This window comes from Aegilops tauschii, chromosome 5, assembly GCF_002575655.3.
Source record: "Aegilops tauschii subsp. strangulata cultivar AL8/78 chromosome 5, Aet v6.0, whole genome shotgun sequence".
In the NCBI taxonomy this organism is placed as follows: Eukaryota; Viridiplantae; Streptophyta; class Magnoliopsida; order Poales; family Poaceae; genus Aegilops; species Aegilops tauschii.
The window spans coordinates 179,905,250-179,932,515 of record NC_053039.3 but is presented as its reverse complement, the minus strand read 5'-3'; the positions used below and the strand labels follow the sequence as shown (position 1 = coordinate 179,932,515).

The 27,266-nt window shown below is 48.8% G+C and overlaps 1 long non-coding RNA gene across 1 annotated transcript; it reads right to left on the bottom strand.

Annotated features, from left to right (window-relative positions):
• Nucleotides 1-290: 290 nt before the first annotated feature.
• On the bottom strand, nt 291-2,872 carry LOC109746986 (uncharacterized). The gene is made up of 3 exons (XR_002228960.4): nt 2,654-2,872; nt 2,352-2,571; nt 291-1,242 (listed from the first exon to the last, which is right to left on the bottom strand). It is a non-coding gene; the product is annotated as an uncharacterized lncRNA (long non-coding RNA).
• Nucleotides 2,873-27,266: the final 24,394 nt, after the last annotated feature.

The following is a 27,266-nucleotide window of genomic DNA, read 5'->3' as shown; positions in this document are numbered from 1 at the left end:
GAAACAGTCAATCGGGTGTGGAGTCCCATCAACGCCATCGGCAGGTTGAGTGTAGACCGTAACCCAACAACGAAACTCACTCGTCATAGAAATAATCCTGCAACATGATACATTGCAGCCGTGTAGGTCAGTACATTGAATGTACCGGCAAGATCACCATAAAAAGAACAGATGATAAAACTATTCTATATGCAATAAGGCTTTGTGGCTATATGTCTGAGGTTTTTGCGTAAAAGCTGATTTTATTTTCCCTACATCAAAGGAATAGCAGGAGCCTGTATTACGGAGCTATCTATCATGACAGGGTTCTGCCAACCGATGTCTCGTAGCCCAAATCATCATAAGTTGCCCACAATTAAGTTTATAAGTCCGGTGTTGAGATTTCCGAGATAGATCCAAGTCCAGAGGCTCAAACCGGGGACACGGCTAATCGATTAGGTTTAAACCCTCTGCAGAGGTTTGTACACTTTACCCGCAAGATTTGATCCCTCTTTTTACGTTCTCGCACTTCAGGGTGTTTGAGAACAAAATGACCGAAACATGGTCTTCCGAAGAGTTCCTCTGACCACTGTCCGGCGCTCATCAAATCCTACCATAGTTCTACATCTGCTAGCACCGTCCCAGCCAGAATCACAACTAAGCTCAACCGAACCAGAGCCCATAGTGACTTGCGGTTGCACAGGTAAGCTTCCGGGCATGAAGTATTCTTCCGTCTCTTTGAGTCTGGGTGAAGCTTTACGCAAGATGTCATGCCGCTTCTCCATGCATCTCGACCATCCACTGGTTGGTCCAGGGTGCCCATCAAATCCGTTCTTCACGCAGTAGTGTGTATTGAATTCTTGTCTCGAGTCTCGAAATCTTGAGGTCTTAAGTCTTGAGGTCCTGAAGATGCAGTCCTTGCCGATGCCATCGTGAAGTTGTCGTCATTGACGTAGGGGGTCCTTCATACTCACACCACTCCCGAGCACTCATACCAACCCCGTCTACTATAGCGTATCATTAAAATTAAACAACGTCCCAAGGCTTGGTACAGGGTGATGGGTTCCTACCTCATGCATTCTACTCAACTACAAGAACTCAATATCACTACTGGAGGGATTGTTGCAAAGATGACAATAAATGCAATAAAAACATAGGTATGAAAAGCATGGTCAAAGTGAACTTGCCTGGTAAGTTGATGAAGATATTATAACACTCTCGGAGTAAAGACTTGGTAGAACTATTCGTCACTCCGTTGAAAATCTATTGAATCAAACATAGCATTCGCATAAGCAAAACATTCTAACAATCAATTCTATCAATCACATTAACACTCAATGAAAAACAAAGAAAAAATCAATAATAAAACTCAAATAAATTCCAAAGAAAACTTCAAATAAAACTACAAAGAAAACTACTACAGAAAAGTCTAAGACTCTACTACCAACACCTAATATAGTTTTGCACTAAGTAAAAACTTAACATCAATTAAAACTCTAAACTAATAAATTAATGGAAAACAAAATGTAAAACAACTAATTTAACATAAAGTATTTTTCATAAAAAGAAACAAAAAAAGCTACTATATAACTCTATCTAGGACCCAACCAAGTTTTCTTACAAAACTAAAGAAAATGTTTTATTTTTAAAAATAAGAACAAAATACTCTATTGTTAAATAACAGAAACAAAACTAAATTTTTCAAAAGTGACAAAAAGTTTCAATTAAAAACATTTAAATGCTAAGGAAAAAGAAAATAACACTAAACTATATAAAACAGTACTATTTCGCCTAAAATCCTAATTTGAAATAAACAAAAACTAATTTTAACAGGCCTACTGTTTAGACAAAAGACCAAGCGATCACTAGCAAAAAGAATTAATCAAAAGGCTATTTTTAAATAAAAGTTATTAGCAATCTAATGTTTTTAACAAATCTGTTTGAATTCGAAATTTACAAAGTTCAAAAATATTTTTCGTTGTGTCCACGGGATAGATGGGATTTTTGTGAATCCGTAGAAAAAAGGATCATCAAAATCGGAGTTGTAGATCTAAAGATATAAAAAAACCGAATCTAAAACTAAAAACAGAAACGAAAAACAAAAAACAGATGATGCACTAGCTACATAGCGGGCTGTAACTGGGCCTACGGGGCATGCGGTCGATAACTAAACAGCGCTCGGGCGATAATTTAACAAAACGTACGCGTGTTTTATAGAATAAAACCGATCGGCTGGTTTGATCTGAACCGTACTAAACCGCAAAGAAAAAACCGTTCGAAAAACAAGATCTACTAAACCGATCTAATCTAACAGAACGATTTGATCTAGGAAAGAAAACAACAAGAGCGAATAGAGGACAGTTCGTGCTTACACAGAAGAAACGGGTGTGGCAGAGAAGTAGAGGCAGGTGGGCGGCCGGGCTTTGGTCCTCCGCGGCGTCGGCGAGGATGTCCAGGCGATGCGGAAGTTCGGGGGCGTTCGATTTTCTGTGGATCGTGAGGTGAGGGGACGTCGGGGTCGAGCGTAGCATCGAGTTGAACTTCGTGAACTCCAGCGGCATTGTGAGCTCGAGGCAGTGGCTCCGGTTCTTCCTGGACGTCAAAAACATGTCAAAGAGGTTCGCAACGACGAGGGGTAGTAGTCTACGGAAGGAAAAGTTTCAAAGATGCTTACATGCGTTGGAATCGACCGATGAACCACGTGAACTCCGGCGAGATCCCAACAATGAGGGTGTGTGATACGGTGGGTTTTGGCGAGGGGTTTCAAGGGGAATCGGAAGAGGAGAGTCGTGGCTATTTATAGGATATGAGGCTTGGACGAGGGGTTGACTCGGGATAGGGTTCCCACGAAGATAAGACGTGGCGGTGGCGTCTTCATTAGCGTGCACAGGTACGTGGAGAAGAAGAAAGAGCGGGGTGGGTCCAGCGATCAGAAAAAAACAAGGGGGAGAGATCGTGTAGCGTTAGGGTTTTCTCTCTCTATTTTTTAGGAAAGCGCTGGTTTTCTGTCGTGCTTGCTAGCGCTGACCTCGCTAGCGGCTGGATGGGCCGGCTGGGCCCGAGACGCTGGCCTGGCCTCGGCCTGACAAGCAGCTCGCTAACGTGTTTTTTTTTCTAAAGCAGTGAGAGAAAAGAAAAAAAATGAAAGAAATGAAAATATTTTATATACATATAGTACATCAAAATTTTCAGAATAAGAATCCCTAAAACATGAACATATTTTCAAGACCAAATAAAATACTTTAAATAAACATTTTTTTGCAATAACTCCAAAATGAAATAGAATTTAAGTTTTAAATAAATTGTCAAATGTTGTGTCTGATTTTTGGAGTGTCATATTACTCCTCTCATATTATTATTTTATCAGAGAATTTTTTTGGACAAGCTTCAAACTAAAAATTAGATAAGGATTCAAATTGAAATTTTGGAAAAGTCCTTTTATTCCCTTTCATTTGAATTTTTTTTCACAAAGTTTCAAATTCCACTCACTTTCAACCAAACAATCAAGCATTTAACCAAACAAACAGACATAATTATATATTTAATATAACATTCCAAAATTTAGAATTTTGGGATGTTACAGAACCCAAGTCGTAGCAAGCTACATGGACTTAAAGGAACAACGCGTGACATTGCCCCAAAGGAACAGACACAGGAACAAAGAAGGATACATGCCAGCCAACCTAAGTGTTCCGGAGCAGTGGTGAACTACCATGGCTCAGTGGAAGCACCAGGAGTTATTTCCCCATAAGGAAGGCTACCAAGAATAAAGAACTAGGTGTCGAATCCCACACATACCAAGCATTTCAATAACATACACACAATATGCTCGATATGTGTAAATACAACATGGCATTAGAACATAACTCTATGACTCAAAGTATTAATTCAATAGGCTCCGAGGAGCCAGATATTACAAACATGGGTCTCATGACCCAGCATTCAAGTCAGACAAGCAACAAGCACAGACAGAAGCATAAAAATGTCTGAGTACAGACATCTCCAAAGCAAGAAGGCTAGAAAGCCTACCTATCTATAAGACCCTCCAAAGGAGCCAGACCTCTATCTGGGATTCCCAAGCTAATTGTCGAAGCCCACGTGGAACTACTAGTGAGACTAAAGTCTCCCTGCAAAAACATAAATTAAGCAACACATGAGTACAAATGTACTCAGCAAGACTTACATCAGAACTATCTACATATCTATTAGTATCAACAAAGGGGTGGTTGAATTTAACTGGAGCAAGCCAGCTTTGACTCGATGGCTATCCTGTACTAGGAGTACTTTCTTTGAGGTGGCGCACATGTGTCCACATATTCACCATATCAATACACTACCGTGGATCCTCTCCTGTCTTCCCACGAGAGGGCCATCCACAGCACTCACACTTGTGTTGAGACTTTTATGAGTAACCATTAACTTGTCTATGAACTTGATACGTCTCCAAGGTATCTATAGTTTTTTATTGTTCCATGCTATTATATTATCTATCTTGGATGTTTTATATGCATTTATATGCTATTTAATATGATTTTTGGGACCAACCTATTAACCTAGAGCCCAGTGCCAGTTTCTGTTTTCTCCTTGTTTGTGAGTTTCGCAGAAAAGGAATATCAAACGAAGTGCACATGAGCTGAAAATTTACGGTGATTTTTTATGTACCAGAAGAAGCCCCCGAAGTAAAAGAGTTGGGTCAGAAGAGCCACGAGGCCTCCACAAGGGTGGAGGGCGCCCCCTCCCCCCAGGGCGCGCCCCCTGTTGGGAATCGTAGCATAATTTAAAATTTTCCTACGCTCACCAAGATGCATCTATGGAGTCTACTAGCAACGAGGGGAAGGGAGTGCATCTACATACCCTTGTAGATCGCGAGCGGAAGCGTTCCAATGAACGTGGATGACGGAGTCGTACTCGCCGTGATCCAAATCACCGATGACCGAGTTCCGAACGGACGGCACCTCCGCGTTCAACACACGTACGGAGCAGCGACGTCTCCTCCTTCTTGATCCAGCAAGGGGAAAGGAGAGGTTGATGGAGATACAACAGCACGACGGTGTGGTGGTGGATGTAGCGGGTCTCCGCAGGGCTTCGCCGAGCTTCTGCGAGAGAGAGAGACAGAGGTGTTGCAGGGGAGGAGGGAGGCGCCCAAGGCTGTGTGTTGCTGCCCTCCCTCCCCCCCACTATTTATAGGACCCCTGGGGGGGGGCGCCAGCCCTTGGGAGAACAGATCTCCAAGGGGGGCGGCGGCCAAGTGGGGGGGAAGGGGTGCCTTGCCCCCCAAGGCAAGGGGGAAGCTCCCCCCCTAGGGTTCCCAACCCTAGGCGCATGGGGAGAGGCCCAAGGGGGGCGCCCCAGCCCACTAAGGTCTGGTTCCCTTCCACTTTCAGCCCACGGGGCCCTCCGGGATAGGTGGCCCCACCCGGTGGACCCCCGGGACCCTTCCGGTGGTCCCGATACAATACCGGTAACTCCCGAAACTTTCCCGGTGGCCGAAACTTGACTTCCTATATATAATTCTTCACCTCCGGACCATTCCGGAGCCTCTCGTGACGTCCGGGATCTCATCCGGGACTCTGAACAACTTTCAGGTTTCCGCATACATATATCTCTACAACCCTAGCGTCACCGAACCTTAAGTGTGTAGACCCTACGGGCTCGGGAGACATGCAGACATGACCGAGACGCCTCTCCGGTCAATAACCAACAGCGGGATCTGGATACCCATGTTGGCTCCCACATGTTCCACGATGATCTCATCGGATGAACCACGGTGTCGAGGATTCAATCAATCCCGTATACAATTCCCTTTGTCAATCGGTATGTTACTTGCCCGAGATTCGATCGTCGGTATCCCAATACCTTGTTCAATCTCGTTACCGGCAAGTCTCTTTACTCGTACCGCAATGCATGATCCCGTGACTAACGCCTTAGTCACATTGAGCTCATTATGATGATGCATTACCGAGTGGGCCCAGAGATACCTCTCCGTCACACGGAGTGACAAATCCCAGTCTCGATCCGTGCCAACCCAACAGACACTTTCGGAGATACCCGTAGTGCACCTTTATAGTCACCCAGTTACGTTGTGACGTTTGGCACACCCAAAGCACTCCTACGGTATCCGGGAGTTGCACGATCTCATGGTCTAAGGAAAAGATACTTGACATTGGAAAAGCTCTAGCAAACGAAACTACACGATCTTTTATGCTATGCTTAGGATTGGGTCTTGTCCATCACATCATTCTCCTAATGATGTGATCCCGTTATCAATGACATCCAATGTCCATAGTCAGGAAACCATGACTATCTGTTGATCAACGAGCTAGTCAACTAGAGGCTTACTAGGGACACGTTGTGGTCTATGTATTCACACATGTATTACGATTTCCGGACAATACAATTATAGCATGAATAATAGACAATTACCATGAACAAAGAAATATAATAATAACCATTTATTATTGCCTCTAGGGCATATTTCCAACAGTCTCCCACTTGCACTAGAGTCAATAATCTAGTTACATTGTGATGAATCGAACACCCATTGCGTCCTGGTGTTGATCACGTTTTGCCCTAGGGAGAGGTTTAGTCAACGGATCTGCTACATTCAGGTCCGTATGTACTTTACAAATATCTATGTCTCCATTTTGAACACTTTCACGAATGGAGTTGAAGCGACGCTTGATATGCCTGGTCTTCCTGTGAAACCTGGGCTCCTTCGCAAGGGCAATAGCTCCAGTGTTGTCACAGAAGAGAGTCATCGGGCCCGACGCATTGGGAATCACCCCTAGGTCGGTAATGAACTCCTTCATCCAGACTGCTTCCTGTGCTGCCTCCGAGGCTGCCATGTACTCCGCTTCACATGTAGATCCCGCCACGACGCTCTGCTTGCAACTGCACCAGCTTACTGCTCCTCCATTCAAAATATACACGTATCCGGTTTGTGACTTCGAGTCATCCAGATCTGTGTCGAAGCTAGCGTCGACGTAACCCTTTACGACGAGCTCTTCGTCACCTCCATAAACGAGAAACATATCCTTAGTCCTCTTCAGGTACTTCAGGATATTCTTGACCGCTGTCCAGTGTTCCATGCCGGGATTACTTTGGTACCTTCCTACCAAACTTACGGCAAGGTTTACATCAGGTCTGTTACACAGCATGGCATACATAATAGACCCTATGGCCGAGGCATAGGGGATGACACTCATCTTTTCTATATCTTCTGCCGTGGTCGGGCATTGAGCCTTGCTCAATTGCACACCTTGCAATACAGGCAAGAACCCCTTCTTGGACTAATCCATACTGAACTTCTTCAATATCTTGTCAAGGTATGTACTCTGTGAAAGACCAATGAGGCGTCTTGATCTATCTCTAGAGATCTTGATGCCTAATATATAAGCAGCTTCTCCAAGGTCCTTCATTGAAAAACACTTATTCAAATAGGCCTTTATACTTTCCAAGAATTCTATATCATCTCCCATCAACAGTATGTCATCCACATATAATATGAGAAATGCTATAGAGCTCCCACTCACTTTCTTGTAAACACAGGCTTCTCCATAAGTCTGTGTGAACCCAAACGCTTTGATCATCTCATCAAAGCGAATGTTCCAACTCCGAGATGCTTGCACCAGCCCATAGATTGAGCGTTGGAGCTTGCATACTTTGTTAGCATTCTTAGGATCGACAAAACCTTCCGGCTGCATCATACACAACTCTTCCTTAAGGAAGCCGTTAAGGAATGCCGTTTTGACGTCCATCTGCCATATCTCATAATCATAGTATGCGGCAATTGCTAACATGATTCAGACGGACTTCAGCTTCGCTACGGGTGAGAAAGTCTCATCGTAGTCAACCCCTTGAACTTGTCGATAACCCTTAGCGACAAGTCGAGCTTTGTAGATGGTCACATCACCATCTGCGTCCGTCTTCTTCTTAAAGATCCATTTGTTTTCTATGGCTCGCCGCTCAACGGGCAAGTCTGTCAAAGTCCATACTTTGTTTTCATACATGGATTCTATCTCGGATTTCATGGCTTCTAGCCATTTGTCGGAATCCGGGCCCGCCATCGCTTCTTCATAGTTCGAAGGTTCACCGTTGTCTAACAACATGATTTCCAGGACAGGGTTGCCGTACCACTCTGGTGTGGAACGTGTCCTTGTGGACCTACGAAGTTCAGTAACTTGATCCGAAGCTTCATGATCATCATCATTAACTTCCTCCCCAGTCGGTGTAGGCACCACAGGAACATTTTCCCGCGCTGTGCTACTTTCCGGTTCGGAAGGGGTGACTATCACCTCATCAAGTTCCACTTTCCTCCCACTCAATTCTTTCGAGAGAAACTCCTTCTCTAGAAAGGACCTGTTCTTGGCAACGAAGATCTTGCCCTCGGATCTGAGGTAGAAGGTATACCCAATAGTTTCCTTAGGGTATCCTATGAAGACGCATTTTTCCGACTTGGGTTCGAGCTTTTCAGGTTGAAGTTTCTTGACATAAGCATCGCATCCCCAAACTTTTAGAAACGACAGCTTAGGTTTCTTCCCAAACCATAATTCATACAATGTCGTCTCAACGGATTTCGACGGAGCCCTATTTAAAGTGAATGCGGCAGTCTCTAAAGCATAGCCCCAAAATGAGAGCGGTAAATCGGTAAGAGACATCATAGATCGCACCATATCCAATAGAGTGCGATTACGACGTTCGGACACACCGTTTCTCTGAGGTGTTCCAGGCGGCGTGAGTTGTGAAACTATTCCACATTTCCTTAAGTGTGTACCAAATTCGTGACTTAAATATTCTCCACCACCATCTGATCGTAAGAATTTTATTTTCCTGTCACGTTGATTCTCGACTTCACTCTGAAATTCCTGGAACTTTTCAAAGGTTTCAGACTTGTGTTTCATTAGGTAGACATACCCATATCTACTTAAATCATCAGTGAGAGTGAGAACATAACGATATCCTCCGCGAGCCTCAACACTCATTGGACCGCACACATCGGTATGTATGATTTCCAATAAGTTGGTTGCTCGCTCCATTCTTCCAGAGAACGGAGTCTTGGTCATCTTACCCATGAGGCATGGTTCGCACGTGTCAAATGATTCGTAATCAAGAGACTCCAAAAGTCCATCTGCATGGAGCTTCTTCATGCGCTTGACACCAATGTGACCAAGGCGGCAGTGCCACAAGTATGTGGGACTATCGTTATCAACTTTACATCTTTTGGTATTCACACTATGAACATGTGTAACATCACGTTCGAGATTCATCAAAAATAAACCATTGACCAGCGGGGCATGACCATAAAACATACCTCTCATATAAATAGAACAACCATTATTCTCATATTTAAATGAGTAGCCATCTCGAATTAAACGAGATCCTGATACAATGTTCATGCTCAAAGCTGGCACTAAATAACAATTATTGAGGTTTAAAACTAATCCCGTAGGTAAATGTAGAGGTAGCGTGCCGACGGCGATCACATCGACCTTGGAACCATTCCCGACGCGCATCGTCACCTCATCCTTTGCCAGTCTCCGTTTATTCCGTAGTTCCTGTTTTGAGTTACAAATATGAGCAACCGCACCGGTATCAAATACCCAGGAGCTACTACGAGTACTGGTAAGGTACACATCAATTACATGTATATCACATATACCTTTGGTGTTGCCGGCCTTCTTCTTGTCCGCTAAGTATTTGGGGCAGTTCCGCTTCCAGTGACCACTTCCCTTGCAATAAAAGCACTCAGTCTCGGGCTTGGGTCCATTCTTTGACTTCTTCCCGGTAACTGGTTTACCGGGCGCGACAACTCCCTTGCCGTCCTTCTTGAAGTTCTTCTTACCCTTGCCCTTCTTGAACTTAGTGGTTTTATTCACCATCAACACTTGATGTTCTTTTCTGATCTCTACCACAGCTGATTTCAGCATTGAATATACCTCAGGAATGGTCTTTTCCATCCCCTGCATATTGAAGTTCATCACAAAGCTCTTGTAGCTTGGTGGAAGCGACTGGAGGATTCTGTCAATGACCGCGTCATCCGGGAGATTGACTCCCAGCTGAGACAAGCGGTTATGCAACCCAGACATTCTGAGTATGTGCTCACTAACAGAACTGTTCTCCTCCATTTTACAGCTGAAGAACTTGTCGGAGACATCATATCTCTCGACCCGGGCATGAGCTTGAAAAACCAGTTTCAGCTCCTCGAACATCTCGTATGCTCCATGTTTCTCAAGATGCTTTTGGAGACCCGGTTCTAAGCTGTAAAGCATGCCGCACTGAACGAGGGAGTAATCATCAGCACGTGATTGCCAAGCGTTCATAACGTCTTGGTTCTCTGGGATTGGTGCTTCACCTAGCGGTGCTTCTAAGACATAATCTTTCTTGGCTACTATGAGGATGATCCTCAGGTTCCGGACCCAGTCCGTATAGTTGCTGCCATCATCTTTCATCTTGGTTTTCTCTAGGAACGCGTTGAAATTGAGGACAACGTTGGCCATTTGATCTACAATACATAGTGTAAAGATTTTAGACTAAGTTCATGATAATTAAGTTCATCTAATCAAATTATTTAATGAACTCCCACTCAGATAGACATCCCTCTCGTCATCTAAGTGAAACATGATCCGAGCTTAACTAGGCCGTGTCCGATCATCACGTGAGACGGACTAGTCAAGATCGGTGAACATCTCCATGTTGATCGTATCTTCTATACGACTCATGCTCGACCTTTCGGTCCTCCGTGTTCCGAGGCCATGTCTGTACATGCTAGGCTCGTCAAGTCAACCTAAGTGTATTACGTGTGTTCCGAGGCCATGTCTGTACATGCTAGGCTCGTCAAGTCAACCTAAGTGTATTGCGTGTGTTCCGAGGCCATGTCTGTACATGCTAGGCTCGTCAACACCCGTTGTATTCGAACGTTAGAATCTATCACACCCGATCATCACGTGGTGCTTCGAAACAACGAACCTTCGCAACAGTGCACAGTTAGGGTGAACACTTTCTTGAAATTATTATAAGGGATCATCCTACTTGCTACCGTCGTTCTTAGCAAATAAGATGCAAAAACATGATAAACATCACATGCAATCAAATAGTGACATGATATGGCCAATATCATTATGCTCCTTTGATCTCCATCTTCGGGGCACCATGATCATCTTCGTCACCGGCATGACACCATGATCTCCATCATCATGATCTCCATCATTTTGTCTTCATGAAGTCGTCATGCCAACGATTACTTCTACTTCTATGGCTAACGCGTTTAGCAACAAAGTAAAGTAATTTACATGGTGTTATTCAATGACACGCAGGTCATACAAAATAATAAAGACAACTCCTATGGCTCCTGCCGGTTGTCATACTCATCGACATGTAAGTCGTGATTCCTATTACCAGAATACGATCAATCTCATACATCACATATATCATTCATCACATCTTCTGGCCATATCACATCACATAGCACTTGCTGCAAAAACAAGTTAGACGTCCTCTAATTGTTGTTGCAAGTTTTTACGTGGTTTGTCGGTTTCTAGCAAGAATGTTTCTTACCTACGTATGACCACAACGTGATTTGCCAATTTCTATTTACCCTTCGTAAGGACCCTTTTCATCGAATCCGTTCCGACTAAAGTAGGAGAGACAGACACCCGCTAGCCACCTTATGCATCTAGTGCATGTCAGTCGGTGGAACCTGTCTCACGTAAGATTACGTGTAAGGTCGGTCCGGGCCGCTTCATCCTACAATGCCGCCGAAACAAGAAAATACTAGTAGCGGCAAGAAGAATTGGCAAACTCAACGCCCACAACTTCTTTGTGTTCTACTCGTGCATAGTACCTATGCATAGACCTGGCTCATGATGCCACTGTTGGGAATCGTAGCATAATTTAAAATTTTCCTACGCTCACCAAGATGCATCTATGGAGTCTACTAGCAACGAGGGGAAGGGAGTGCATCTACATACCCTTGTAGATCGCGAGCGGAAGCGTTCCAATGAACGTGGATGACGGAGTCGTACTCGCCGTGATCCAAATCACCGATGACCGAGTGCCGAACGGACGGCACCTCCGCGTTCAAAACACGTACCGAGCAGCGACGTCTCCTCCTTCTTGATCCAGCAAGGGGAAAGGAGAGGTTGATGGAGATCCAACAGCACGACGGCGTGGTGGTGGATGTAGCGGGTCTCCGCAGGGCTTCGCCGAGCTTCTGCGAGAGAGAGAGACAGAGGTGTTGCAGGGGAGGAGGGAGGCGCCCAAGGCTGTGTGTTGCTGCCCTCCCTCCCCCCCACTATTTATAGGACCCCTGGGGGGGGCGCCAGCCCTTGGGAGAACAGATCTCCAAGGGGGGCGGCGGCCAAGTGGGGGGGAAGGGGTGCCTTGCCCCCCAAGGCAAGGGGGAAGCTCCCCCCCTAGGGTTCCCAACCCTAGGCGCATGGGGAGAGGCCCAAGGGGGGCGCCCCAGCCCACTAAGGTCTGGTTCCCTTCCACTTTCAGCCCACGGGGCCCTCCGGGATAGGTGGCCCCACCCGGTGGACCCCCGGGACCCTTCCGGTGGTCCCGATACAATACCGGTAACTCCCGAAACTTTCCCGGTGGCCGAAACTTGACTTCCTATATATAATTCTTCACCTCCGGACCATTCCGGAGCCTCTCGTGACGTCCGGGATCTCATCCGGGACTCTGAACAACTTTCAGGTTTCCGCATACATATATCTCTACAACCCTAGCGTCACCGAACCTTAAGTGTGTAGACCCTACGGGCTCGGGAGACATGCAGACATGACCGAGACGCCTCTCCGGTCAATAACCAACAGCGGGATCTGGATACCCATGTTGGCTCCCACATGTTCCACGATGATCTCATCGGATGAACCACGGTGTCGAGGATTCAATCAATCCCGTATACAATTCCCTTTGTCAATCGGTATGTTACTTGCCCGAGATTCGATCGTCGGTATCCCAATACCTTGTTCAATCTCGTTACCGGCAAGTCTCTTTACTCGTACCGCAATGCATGATCCCGTGACTAACGCCTTAGTCACATTGAGCTCATTATGATGATGCATTACCGAGTGGGCCCAGAGATACCTCTCCGTCACACGGAGTGACAAATCCCAGTCTCGATCCGTGCCAACCCAACAGACACTTTCGGAGATACCCGTAGTGCACCTTTATAGTCACCCAGTTACGTTGTGACGTTTGGCACACCCAAAGCACTCCTACGGTATCCGGGAGTTGCACGATCTCATGGTCTAAGGAAAAGATACTTGACATTGGAAAAGCTCTAGCAAACGAAACTACACGATCTTTTATGCTATGCTTAGGATTGGGTCTTGTCCATCACATCATTCTCCTAATGATGTGATCCCGTTATCAATGACATCCAATGTCCATAGTCAGGAAACCATGACTATCTGTTGATCAACGAGCTAGTCAACTAGAGGCTTACTAGGGACACGTTGTGGTCTATGTATTCACACATGTATTACGATTTCCGGACAATACAATTATAGCATGAATAATAGACAATTACCATGAACAAAGAAATATAATAATAACCATTTATTATTGCCTCTAGGGCATATTTCCAACACCCCCATGTCTTGTCGTCGCCTCGTGGACCCCCTGACTTGTTCCCGGCGCCAAAAATTCCTATAAATATAGAAACCCCCAAAAATAAACCTAGATGAGGAGTTCCACCGCTGCAAGCCTCTGTAGCCACGAAAAACCAATCGGGAGCCCGTTATGGCACCCTCCCGGAGGGGCAAACCATCACCGGTGGCCATCTACATCATCCCGGCGGTCTCCATGATGAGGAGGAAGTAGTTCACCCTCGGGGCTGAGGGTATGTGATACGTCTCCATCGTATCTACTTTTCCAAACTCTTTTGCCCTTGTTTCGGACTCTAATTTGCATGATTTGAATGGAACTAACCCAACTGATGCTGTTTCCAGCAGAATTGCCATGGTGTTATTTTTGTGTAGAAATAAAAGTTCTCGGAATGACCTCAAAATTCAATGAAATCAGTTTTGCGATAAATAAAAAATATTGGCGAAAGAATCAAGCGAAGGGTGGGAGGCGCGCCCTCTATCCTTGTGGGCCCCCTGGACCTCCACCGACCTCAACTCCAACTCCATATATTCACGTTCGAGGAGGAAAAAAATCAGAGAGAAGGATTCATCGCGTTTTACGATACGGAGCTGCCGCCAAGCCATGTTCTTCCTCGGGAGGGCAGATTTGGAGTCCGTTCTGGGCTCCGGAGAGAGGAATCCGTTGCCATCATCATCATCAACCATCCTTCATCACCAATTTCATGATGCTCACCGCTGTACGTGAGTAATCCCGTCGTAGGCTTGCTGGACCGTGATGGGTTGGATGAGATTTACCATGTAATCGAGTTAGTTTTGTTAGGGTTTAATCCCTAGTATCCACTATTTTCTAAGATTGATGTTGCTATGACTTTTTTATGCTTAATGCTTGTCACTGGCCCGAGTGCCATGATTTCAGATTTGAACCTATTATGTTTTCATGAATATATTTGTGTTCTTGATCCTATCTTGCAAGTTATAGTCACCTACTACGTGTTATGATCCGGCAACCCCGGAGTGACAATACTCGGGACACTCCCGGTGATGACCGTAGTTTGAGGAGTTCATGTATTCACTAAGTGCTAATTCTTTGGTCCGGTACTCTATTAAAAGGAGGCCTTAATATCTCTTAGTTTCCAATAGGACCCTGCTGCCACGGGAGGGTAGGACAAAAGATGTCATGCAAGTTCTTTTCCATAAGCATGTATGACTATATTCGGAATACATGCCTACATTATATTGATGAATTGGAGCTAGTTCTATGTCACCCTATGTTATAACTGTTGCTTGATGAATGCCATCCGACATAATTATCCATCATAGATCCATTGCCTACGAGCTTTTCACATATTGATCTTTGCTCAGTTACTTTTCCGTTGCCACTATTACGATTGCTACATAACTGCTACTATTACTTTTGCCACTGTTACCGTTACTTCCATACTACTTTGCTACTAAAAACATTGCTGCAGATATTAAGTCTTTCAGGTGTGGTTGAATTGACAACTCAGCTGCAAATACTTGAGAATATTCTTTGGCTCCCCTTGTGTCGAATCAATAAATTTGGGTTGAATACTCTACCCTCGAAAACTGTTGCGATCCCCTATACTTGTGGGTTATCAAGACCTTTTCTGGCGCCATTGTCGGGGAGCATAGCTCTATTCTCTAAGTCACTTGGGATTTATATCAAAGAACCAAGATTTTTCCGTCAACTACGAGGGGAGGTAAGGAACTGCCATCTAGCTCTACACTTGATTCTCCTTATGTTTTAGGTAAACTTGCAACACATACACCTGCTATTGATTCCTATGTGTCGCACGTTATTGATGATGCCACTTCTGCTATGCATGATGCTTATGATGAAACTACTTCTCTGCTTGATGATATTGTGCCACTAGGTGAATTTCGTGATGAACAACTTGCTAGGGTTAGAGAGAATGAAATTACTGAAACTGATGATATTATTGAAACTGAAGATTATGATTCTCCCCCAAGATATGAATTTCTTGTTGTACCTGAGGGTTATGTTATGGATGAAGAAACTGCTAGAGACTCCTTTGCTTGCAATGATAGAGAGGATCTTAAGAAACTGTTAGTTGAGCTGAAACAAAAATCTTTGAATGCTAGAATGAAATATGATCCCAATTTTGCTACTTCACCTATCTTTGTTACTGATAAGGATTATGAATTCTCTGTCTATCCTAAGTTAATTGCTTTGGTTGAATCTGATCCTTTCTATGACTACGAATTTGAAACTATTGTGGCACATCTCACCAAATTGAATGATACAGTCACCCTGTTTGCTCATGAGGAAAAAAATGCTATTACTATATTCTCAAATTGTTTCCTTTCTCATTAAAGGGTGATGTTAAGTTATATTTTAATTCTCTTGCTCCTGGTTGTGTGCGTAGTCCCCAGGATATGATTTATTACTTCTCCCAAAAATATTTCCCTGCTCATAAGAAACAAGTTGCTTTAAAGGAAATATTTAACTTTGTGCAATTTGAAGAAGAGAGTCTCCCACAAGCTTGGGGGAGGCTTCTCCAATTACTTAATGCTTTGCCTGATCATCCTCTCAAGAAAAATGAAATACTTGATATCTTTTATAATGGACTAACTGATGCTTCCAGAGACCACCTGGATAGTTGTGCTGGTTGTGTTTTCAGTGAAGAACTGTTGAGCAAGCTGAATTACTATTGAATAATATATTGGGTAATGATAATGATTGGACACTTCCTGAACCAACTCCTAAGACAACTCCGAAGAAAAGGGGAATTCTATTCTCAATCCTGAAGATATGCAAGAGGCAAAGAAATCTATGAAAGAAAAAGGTATTAAAGCTGAAGATGTTAAGAATCTACTGCCTATTGAAGAAATACATGGTCTTGATAACCCGACACAGGTAGTAGAGGTAAACTCTCTATAGATTTGATGAAGGTGATATTCCTCATAATAAGTCTGCTAGTCAATGCTTGGATGAGTTTGATAATTTTATTTTTAAACTAGAAAATTTCAATGCTTATTGGTAGACAATTGAAACGTAATGCTTACATGCTTGATCACTTGGGTAATTATATGAGTAGAACTGTTAATGATCTTAAGCTTATTACCAAACATGCTTCCATGGTTACAACTCAAGTAGAACAAGTACTTAAGGCACAAGATGATTTTCTTAATGAGTTGAATAGCAAGAATAATGATAATGCTGTTAGGGTTATGACTAGAGGTGGTAAAATGACTCGGGAACCTTTGTATCCTGAAGGCCATCCTAAGAGAGTTGAGCAACATTCTCAGAGAGCTAATACTGATGCACCTAGTCCCAATAATAAAAATAAAAATAAAACTGATAGGACTTTGCATGCTTCTAGTGAACCTGTTATAGACACACCTAAGAATCCCAATGATATTTCTATTTTTGATGCTGAGATACAATATGGTGATGAACATGAACCTAGTGATAATGTTAATAATGATGTTCATGTTGATGCTCAACCTAGTAATGATAATGATGTAGAGGTTGAACATGTTGTTCATCTTGATAACCCACAATCAAAGAATCAACGTTATCATAACAGAGACTTCGTTGCTAGGAAACATGGTAAAGAAAGAGAACCATGGGTTCAAAAACCCATGCCCTTTCCTCCTAAACCATCCAAGGAAAAGGATGATGAGGATTTTGAGCGCTTTGCTGAAATGATTAGACATATCTTTTTGCGTATGTGTTTGACTGATATGCTTAAAATGCCTCCTTATGCTAAGTATATGAAATATATTGTTACTAATAAAAGAAAGATACCGGAAGCTGAAATTTCCACCATGCTTGCTAATTATACTTTTAAGGGTGGAATACCAGAGAAACTTGGAGATCCAGGAGTACCAACTATACCATGCTCCATTAAAAGAAACTATGTTAAAACTGCTTTATGTGATCTTGGAGCCGGTGTTAGTGTTATGCCTTTCTCTTTGTATCGTAGTTGAATAAGTTGACACCTACTGAAATTTCTTTGCAAATGGCTGATAAATCAACTGCTATACCCGTCGGTATTTGTGAGGATGTTCCTGTTGTGGTAGCAAACGTAATCATCTTAACGGACTTTGTTATTCTTGATATTCCCGAGGACGACAGTATGTCCTGTCGGTGTACAAAAGTAGGGTCTCTCCTTTTGACCCCTTTACTTGTGCACACGCAGTCAGAGCCACGCGCCGTGGCCACACTTAGCAGGACAGAGGAGGGGAGCCGGAGAGAAGCCGAAGCACAAGACAACCAAGGCAACGCCAAGACCAGGAACACAGTAGAGCAAGAAGGCGAGGTAGGCTCCCTCGGTAAGATCCTTGCCGAGGCAGCCTCCGCAGCCCCGGCAAGAGCCTTGCCGGGGCAACCTGCCCGATGCCAGCAGAGCAAGCCACCCTTGAGCCCATGGGTCCCAACACCACCAACTACATTGGAACGAAGGCTCGGGAGGCTCCTTTGAGGTGGCATGCAGATCTTCATCAAGATCATAAACATGTGAGATCAGATGAGGACCAGAAGACGGCGACCCTCGGCGGGATCCTAGCCGAGGAAATCCACAAGACCCCTGGCAAGCGCCTTGCCGGGGACGACTACAACGCCACGGCAAGACCCTTGCCGGGCCCCCGGCAAGACCCTTGCCGAAGGCATCAGCGGGGCCACTGCCAGGCCCACGCCAGCCAAGACTCCACCGCCGTCCCCAAGCAGCTGCTAGCCAACCAGCTGGGCAGGCACCTGCGTGGCGACAGGCGGCCTCTACACTGACTCAGCAAGCACCTGCGTGGTGCATGCAACCCTTCCTGAAGGATCCACCACCGCGCCAGCCCAGCAGCCAGCCAATGTGGCACCACGACGCCTCATCAGCTCGGACGCGTGTCAAGGCCAGGCGAGGCGGCGACAGCTGGGACGTGCTTCCTTGCCATCCCCGATAAAGCAAGGGGAAACGTCGGCAGCGCATTAAATGCATTTGTCCGACGGTCCCAGAGGATAGACTTATCAAGTGTAGACCTTTCCACCTCCTGTGTGCCACTGTGGCAACCCCTTTTTGCCTATAAAAGGAGGTCTGAGGCGACCAGGAGAGGGATTCGGCTCTTTTGGGCAAGTTGCACCCCGTAGCTAGCTCAAGAACACAAGAACACTCAATACATCCACCAAAGCAGGACTAGGGTATTACGCGTCTTCGCGGCCCGAACCTGGGTAAACGACCCATGTGCTTCCTGTCAGACCTGCTCTTTGCACAACCTCGCGCCCGCCGACCGTAGAAGGGATCCCAGTGACCCCATAGGTGTCGTTCCCACCGACATCTTTGGCGCACCAGGTAGGGGTGCGCAGTTGTGAGAATCTAGTCTAGCAGCTAGCCTAGCAGTTCTTCATCGCCATGGCTCCAAAGAAGAAGGCGGCCACCGCTGTCGATTCATCGATAGCCGGACGGCCCGTACAGGTGCGGGCGAGCAGCGGGCCGGTCGCGGACAGGACCCGAGGCGCGGCCCGCGAGCACCAACATCGCTCTGGCAGTCAGAGCCTGGCGAGCGGTGTCGTTCGTGCGTGAGGCGACGGGCCGCATGCCGCAAAATCCAGAGACAGAGCTGGGCGCCCCGCAGGCGGCGCGGGGCCCTCCGAGGGCGGCGCGGCGACCTCCAAGACGCCCACCCCGGCGCCCACAGCGCGCTCTTCCCAGGGTGTGCGCGACGAGCAGCGTCACCACACCGGTGACCCTGAACACCACCGTGGGAAGAGCCTTGTGCATCATCTGCGGGACGAAGGAGGCCAGCATGCCCGCCGAAGTGCTGGCGAAAATGGCTCGCAGCCGCTGGGCCGTGATAGAGCTCCTTCTAACGTGGTTAGAAGTCGAAGCGCGCCACGGTCGACGTAGCTTTCGCCACCACCCACGCCAGCAGAAGCTTTGGCGCACGTGCAGCTGCTCCTCGACTTCCCTCCTGCTGCGGAGAAGCTCGACGAGTGGAGAGCCACCATCCGGAGCCTCGTCGCCGTCACCAACAAAGACGAGCCACGGCTGGCTGGGCCCTCAGGCCGGTGCTCCGTCAAACCACCGCACGCCAGCGGTGGAGGGGCCGAAGGCACCGCGGCCACAGTGCACTCTCCTCCTCCACGCCAGCCACCGCGGCTGTCGGTCCATCGCGATGACGCTTGTGATAACATTTCCATAGCGTCGTCCGACCCACGGACCCACCACGACCAACGCCAAGTTCTTCAGGAGCGAGCTCATGAAGACGCTCGAACCACCATCGAGCACCGGCGCGATACAAGCCACCAGTCATATAGGCGGGCGTGGCCCGCTATGGACCACCCAGCGCCGGGAGGCTCTGGCGGCCTACCTTACGAGGTGGGTTGCCCAGCCTTTACCCGTGAGCTACGGCAGTTCCAGTGGCAGTCCCACCACACGTTCAAGCCCGATGTCGGCAAGAAGTACAATGGCAAGACCCACCCGTTGGAGTTCGTTAGCATCTACACCATTGCGATGCAAGCCGCTGGGGCTCGCGACGATAAGGTGCTTGCCAATTACTTCCCGTTGGCCCTAAAACCCAATGTCATGTCCTGGTTGATGCACTTGCCGGCGGATTCCATTTCTTCTTGGTCGGACCTGTGTCATGAGTTCATTGGTGCCTTCACTGGAGGCCACCAAGCTCATGGCCAGGCGAGTGATTTGCATATCATTCCCCAGAAGGAAGGTGAAAACATGCGCAAGTACATACAGAAGTTCAGCCGAGTGCAATACAACATCCCAGATGTTCACCCTGCCGCAGTGATCAGCGCATTCCATCAGAATGTGCGCAACCGCAAGATGCGTGAAGAGCTAGCAATGAACAAGGTCAAGTATGTGGCCGAACTTTACGTTCTGGCCGATAGATGTGCTCGGGCAAAAGAGGGGAGGAAGTACCCCGGCGAAGACGCCGGCGCGGAAACCGACTCTACCGATGAAGACACCGCCGCCCCGACGAATAAGGGTCGGTGTCACAACAGGAAGCGCAAGGGCAAGACCGTGCTTGCCTTTGAGGGATCCGACGACACCGGCGCCGCCAAGAAGACCAAGGAAGACGACCCCGGCAAGGAGATTGCCGGGTGCGCCGCTTGCCGGGCCTTGGCGGCTGCCGACAAGCCAGGGGGCTCCGACAAGCAGTACTGCAAGATCCACCGCACCAAAGGACACGACCTCCAGAACTACCGACAAGTCGAGCTGCTTGCTGAAAAGCAAAAAGCCGAGTATGAGAGGCGGGACAAGGAGAAGGGCCAAGATGGCGCTGAAGGATCCGACAAGAAGCGTGGCGGCCAAGGAGGTCGCCGCGGCAAGGATAACCAGCAAGAGAGGCCCGCTTGGGGCCGTGACAAGAAGCAGGAAGACGATGATCATGACGAGGACGACGAGTCCGGCGAGCATGAGTTCCAGAAGGCTACTGAGGCCATGTGCGTCGATGGTGGCGCCTCGCTGCATACTTCTCACCGCCAGCTCAAACAGTGGGCGCGTGAGATCACAGCAGTGGAGCCATCATTTGACGCTCAGAAGCCACTGAAGTGGTCCAGCACGCCCCTCATCTTTGACGCCGAGGACCACCCTGAACTTGCAGCCAATCTGGTCAATGCACGCCACAAGAAGTGGGCCCCCTCATCTTTGACGCCAAGGTCATGTTGCCTGTGACTTTTGGAGGCGAGTTGAACTACAAGACGGAGAGGATTGTCTTCGATGTAGCCGAGATCCCCTTGCCTTACAACGGGATCCTCGGCCGCCGTCACTAGCCAAGTTCATGGCGGCGTCGCACTATGCCTACAACACGCTGAAGATGCCTGGGCCGATGACCATCATCACCGTCCCCTCCGACAAGAAGGACGCGCTAATCTGCGCTGACCAACTCTACCGAGAAGCAGTTGCAGCAGCTGCAGTCAAGGCACTTGCTCCTGCCGCTGAAGCCCCGGGAGGGAAGAAGAAGACCGGCAAGACCTCTCGCACCCACTCCAGCAATCGCACCTCCTCGGAGTGTTGTGCTACCGTCGAGGACGTGCCAGAGAGCTCCACCGGCAAGAGCAAGAAATCCAGAGCTGCACCACCAGAGACCAAGAGGGTGTCCGTCAAGGAGGATGGCACGGGAGGGGCTTTCACCATAAGCTCCACCCTCGACAGCAAATAGGAAAGCGCGCTCGTCACTTTCCTGTGGGCGAATGTCGATGTGTTTTCATGGCATGCATCTGACATCCCCGACGTTCCCAGGGAAGTGATTGAGCACCATCTTGTTGTCTGTCCCCATGCGTGACCCGTCAAGCAGAAGTTCAGGAAGAAAGCTTTGGAACGGCAGGAATTCATCACAGAGGAGATTAGGAAGTTGGAAGCGGTGGCTTGGTGAGAGGAGTGCTCCATCCGACGTGGCTGGCCAATCCGGTGGTGGTGCGCAAGGCGAACGGGAAGTGGAGGTTGTGTATTGATTACACAGATATCAATAAGGCTTGTCCTAAGGACCCCTTCCTGTTGCCGCGCATTGACCAGATTGTTGACTCCACGGCCGGGTGCGATCTGTTATCATTCCTCGACGCCTACTCGGGCTACCACCAGATCTTCATGACAAAGGAAGACGAAGAGAAGACAACATTCATCACCCCATGTGGTACGTATTGCTTTTTACGGATGCCTTTCGGGTTGAAGAGTGCTGGCTCGACATTCGCAAGGGCGGTCCAAATTGGTTTTGAGCCCCAGCTACATAGAAATACGGAAGCTTATATGGATGACATAGTGGTCAAAACAAAGGATAAGGCAACCCTTGTACAAGACTTAGAAGAGACGTTTGCCAACCTACGCAAGATCAACCTCAAGTTGAACCCTGAGAAGTGTGTCTTCGGCGTTCCGTTCGGCAAACTTCTCGGGTTCTTTGTGTCGCAGCGTAGGATCGAGGCAAACCCGGACAAGATCAAGGCTATTGAGTAGATTGAGGCACCCAGGCGGATCAAGGATGTGTGTCAGCTCACTGGCTACGTTGCCGCCATGAGCAGATTCATCTCCAAGTCCGCTGAGCGTGCCCTTCCCTTTTTCAAAATCATGAAGAAGGCGGGCCCAATGGAGTGGACCCCAGAGGATGAGGTAGCGTTGCAGGATCTGAAGAAATACCTTTCCTCTACACCAATACTGGTTGCGCCTAAACCACAAGAGCCGTTGCTGCTGTATCTGGCGGCGACGAATCAAGTGGTCAGTGCCGCGCTAGTGGCGCAGAGGGAGGTCGACGAAGAGGCAGTGGCGACGGTGGGACTAGCGGATGGCAAGCCAAAGATTCCCCCAGCAGGGCCCGATGCCGGCAAGGCAAGGCCCCCGGCAGAGTCTGACGCCATCAGGACAGGGCCCATGCAATCAAAAGAGGTGGTGCAGAAGAAGATGATGATGCAGGACCCGGTTTACTTTGTCAGCTCCGTCCTGCAGGGGGCTAGGTCGAGGTACTCTGGTGTGCGGAAATTGCTCTTCGGCCTCCTTATGGCCTCGAGGAAGCTATGTCACTAGTTCCAAGCCCACAAAATCATCGTCGTCACCCGCCTCCCGTTACAACGGATACTGCACAACCCAGACGCGACCGAAGGATTATGGAGTGGGCCTTGGAGCTTTCAAGCTTTGGTCTGAAGTTTGAAAGTACTTCAACAATCCAGAGCAGAGTCTTGGCGGAGTTCATTGCACAATGGACCTCAACGCCTGACGAGGAAATCCAGGAGACCACTCTCCCCGGCAAGGAAGCAAGTCACAACTGGATCATGTACTTTGACGGGGCTTTCTCGCTCAAGGCGTCGGTGCTGGTGTGCTGCTCGTCACACCCACCGGAGAGCACCTCAAGTATGTAATCCAGATGCACTTTCCCAGGGAGATGTCCACCAAAAACACTGCTGAGTACGAGGGGTTGCTTGCCGGTCTCAGGATTGTGGCAGACCTCGGGGTCAAGAAGCTCATCGTCAGAGGTGATTCGCAGCTTGTCGTCAGACAAGTCAACAAAGATTATCAGAGCCCGGTGATGGAGGCCTACGTAGATGTGGTGAGGAAGCTGGAGGAGCACTTTGATGGTATACAAGTGGAGCACATTCCCCGAGCGAAGAACGACATCACCGATTACCTGTCAAAGCACGCTGCATTCAAGTTACCAGTGGAACCAGGTACTTTTTTGCTTCGGTTCACTCAACCATCCGTCGAACCATCAACAGAGCAGAACAAACGGAGGAAATCAGGCCCCGGCAAGTACTTTCCTGCTGAGCCCCGGGGGGCCGCAGGCAAGGATGTTGCCGCGGATTCTGAGCCTGCCGAGGAGCGACTAATTCCGGCAGGCCGTCAAGCCCTGACCGTAGAGACGGCCGCTCCCATGGCAGAAGAAATGCCTTTGGTCCTTTCCGTCGAGCCCCAGGCTCCGGCGTGGGCACAGCATACCGTCTGATTCCTCCAAACAGGGGAGCTTCCTGAGGAGCAGGAAGAAGCGGAGAAAGTAGCCCGTCGGTCTACTATGTATCAGTTCGTCGATGACGTCATGTACAGGAAAAGACCAAATGGTGTGAAATTGAAGTCCATTCCCCGGGAGGAAGGACTGGAGCTGTTGGCAGACATACACGGAGGCATATGTGGCTCCCACATAGGGTCGAGGGCCCTTGCCGGCAAGGCGTTCTGATAGGGTTTCTTCTGGCCCACTGCCCTCCAGGATGCAACGGCACTAGTAACCAAGTGTGAAGCGTGTCAGTTCCATTCGAAGAAGCTTCATCAACCAGCTCAATCCCTCCAAACAATTCCTCTCTCCTGGCCATTCTCGGTCTGGGGGCTCGACATCCTGGGCCCTTTCCCCCGCGCTGTCGGGGGCTTTGAGTACTTGTACGTTGCAATCAACAAGTTCACAAAGTGGCCGGAGGTGGAGGCAGTGAGGAAGGTGATAGCACAGTCAGCCGTCAAGTTCTTCAAGGGGCTAGTGTGCCGTTTTGGTGTGCCAAACAGAGTCACCACCGGCAACGGCACGCAGTTCACAAGCCACACCTTCATGCAATACATCCAAGACCTCGGCAGCAGGGTCTGTTTCGCTTCCGTGGCACACCCACGGAGTGACGGCCAGGCGGAGAGGGCAAATGCTGAAGTGTTGCGGGGCCTGAGGACAAAGACTTTTGACAGGCTGCACAAGAGTGGAAGGCGCTGGATTGATGAGTTGCTGGCGGTTCTTTGGTCGATCAAAACAACGCCAAATCGAGCCATCGGCCAGACACCCTTTGCCCTGGTATACGGGGCAGAAGCAGTTCTCCCCACGGAACTCACATACGGGTCACCTCGAGTGCTTGCTTATGACGAGCTTGAGCAAGAGCAATTGCCGCAAGATGACGCAACTCTCCTTGAGGAAGATCATCTTCGGGCGGCTGTGAGAGCAGCACGCTACTAGCAAGCCTTGCGCCGCTACCATAGCCGCATGGTTCATGCCCGAAGCTTTGAGGAAGGCGACCTTGTTCTTCGGCGCGTTCGGTCAGCCAAGAATTCCAACAAGTTGACGCCAAAGTGGGAAGGCCCTTATCGGGTAATACGAGTCACCAGGCCCGGTGCAGTCCGCTTGGAGACCGAAGATGCTGTCCTAGTGAGCAACTCCTAGAACATCGAACATCTTCGCAAGTTTTACCCATAAGGTGCGGTTGCCAGGCCTCCTGGCAAGCCACCTTTTGTACGAGCTTTGCCGGCAAGGCATGTAACCCTCTGTACAAAGCCAGGCGCAGACCCTAAGCATAAATAAACAAAGCGCGGGCGCCCTAAGTTTTAGCATGCATGCTAGGTTAAGTCTCTCCCTCGGTTAGGGTTGATAGTGCTTAGTGGCGGCTAACCCCTAGCCTAGAGGTCAAGTATGCGTCTTTCTGTCCTCTTTGGTTTGCAGGGCACGTGGACACTTCTGCTGAGCCGCTTGGGAGAAAGAGGATGAACCGGCGCTCCAGCCCCGGCAAGCCAGGACTGCCGAGGGCTAAAGACACAAGGATCTAACCATGGCAAGCCAAAGTTGCCGGGGGCAGCGGATTCAGATAAGTCCTTCATCCCCTGTTGTGCATTTCCGTATGGAACTGGGAGAAATGAAACCTCGTTTTCCTCCGAGTCCACCGTGCTCCCCCTTCTTCTTGTACCCAAGTCCCTGGGACAGAACCGGGTCGTAGATGCGGTGGCAAGGAAATAAACGAGGAGCCTAACTCTACTTCGCCCCTGCCTCCGCCAAAAGCGTGAGAATGGTCGACTGAAGTCAGGGGACGGCAAGGCCTGTTGCCGGGTGACAATGTTTATCCTCAAAATAACAAGGATTCGTTCCTTGGCATGGGCCTCGCTCACGCACAAAGAACCCGGCAAGCACCCTTTTTCATTAAAAACATCCCATAAAGGTACAGTTCATACGGAATTAAAAACATGAGCAAGGGGATTACAAGTCTTGAAATTAACAAGTGCCTGCAGGCTTACAAACTAAAAAGAGATAAGGTGCCCGTAATCCCTTTCTTGTCCCTCTCCTCAGAAGGTGGAACAAGACAACAGGAGGGCAAAAGGAGCGCCTAGGCAAGGTACGAGGAGCAGAAGGCACCAAGAGGACATTTTGGTGCCGGGAAAGGAGCTGGAAGACGAGGCAGCGGGCCGGCATTACGCGATGAAGGCGTCGGTGCCCGAGTACTCCGACTTGACGGCCGCCACCCGCCTTCTTCGCCTTCTCCGGCCCTCCTACGCCAGCCGCCCGAGGAGACGACGGGGAGCGCCCCAATGGAGAGCTTGACGAGGAAGGCCCTCGGCAGGGCGCGTGGCCGAGGGAAGGGCGACGCGGTCAGTCGGCGTCCTGCCGCTCGACTCCCTCATCGCCCCTGTCGCTGTCCTCCTCGTCACTCCTGCTTGAGGAGGAATCTTCATCATCGGAGGAGCTCTCCAGGCAGCACTTTAGGCGAGTTCCAAGATCTCCGAAGACCTTGACGGAGAGCAGGCCGCCCTCCATTAACTTGAAGTAGAGGACGAGCCCCGCCGTCAGACTATGGATGCGAGCAAATGTCTTCCATCCGCGACGGAGGTACATAATGTGAGGAGCGGGGAAGTCGACGTCGACCCGCGTGCGGCCGTTCCGGCAGCCCCTAATGTGCAATCTGAGGGTCTGGGGTGGATCGAGCTCCATTTCCCGAGCAAATGGGGTAGGGAGGCGGAGACGATGACGCGGTGGCCAGCGCAGCCTGATGAAGAACTCCCGAGGCTGGTCCCCGACGTGGCCCTCCATCACGGGCGGCATCGCTGGCGGAGGCACGGCCATCGCGCCGCCTCGTCCCCCTCTCCCCCGACCGCCACAGCGACCTCGGCCTCGCCCCTCCCCCTTCCTCTCATGGCCGGCTCCACCGCCGCGAGCTCATGGTAAGGAGGAACGCATTGTCGAGCAGCGACCCTCGCCCCCACCATTGAATGGCTTGCGCCCCCTCTCGCCATGACGGATGGAAGGAAGGAGCAGAAGTGGAAGAAGATGGATGCTGGGAGAACGTGGGATGACATCCCCCTCCACATCCTTATAAAGGGGCGGGGTCGAGGCTCGGCCGCCCCACTCGACCAATCCAGCCATCGGAGGCGTAGGGAATCAGGACCGACCCGCTACCCCAATCAGCGGCCCGGTTCCCCGCCTCCACCTGCATGGGGGACGCGTGGCGAGCGAGCAGGATCGAGGGGATGGGTGAGGCGACCGTTCCCCACCCCATGA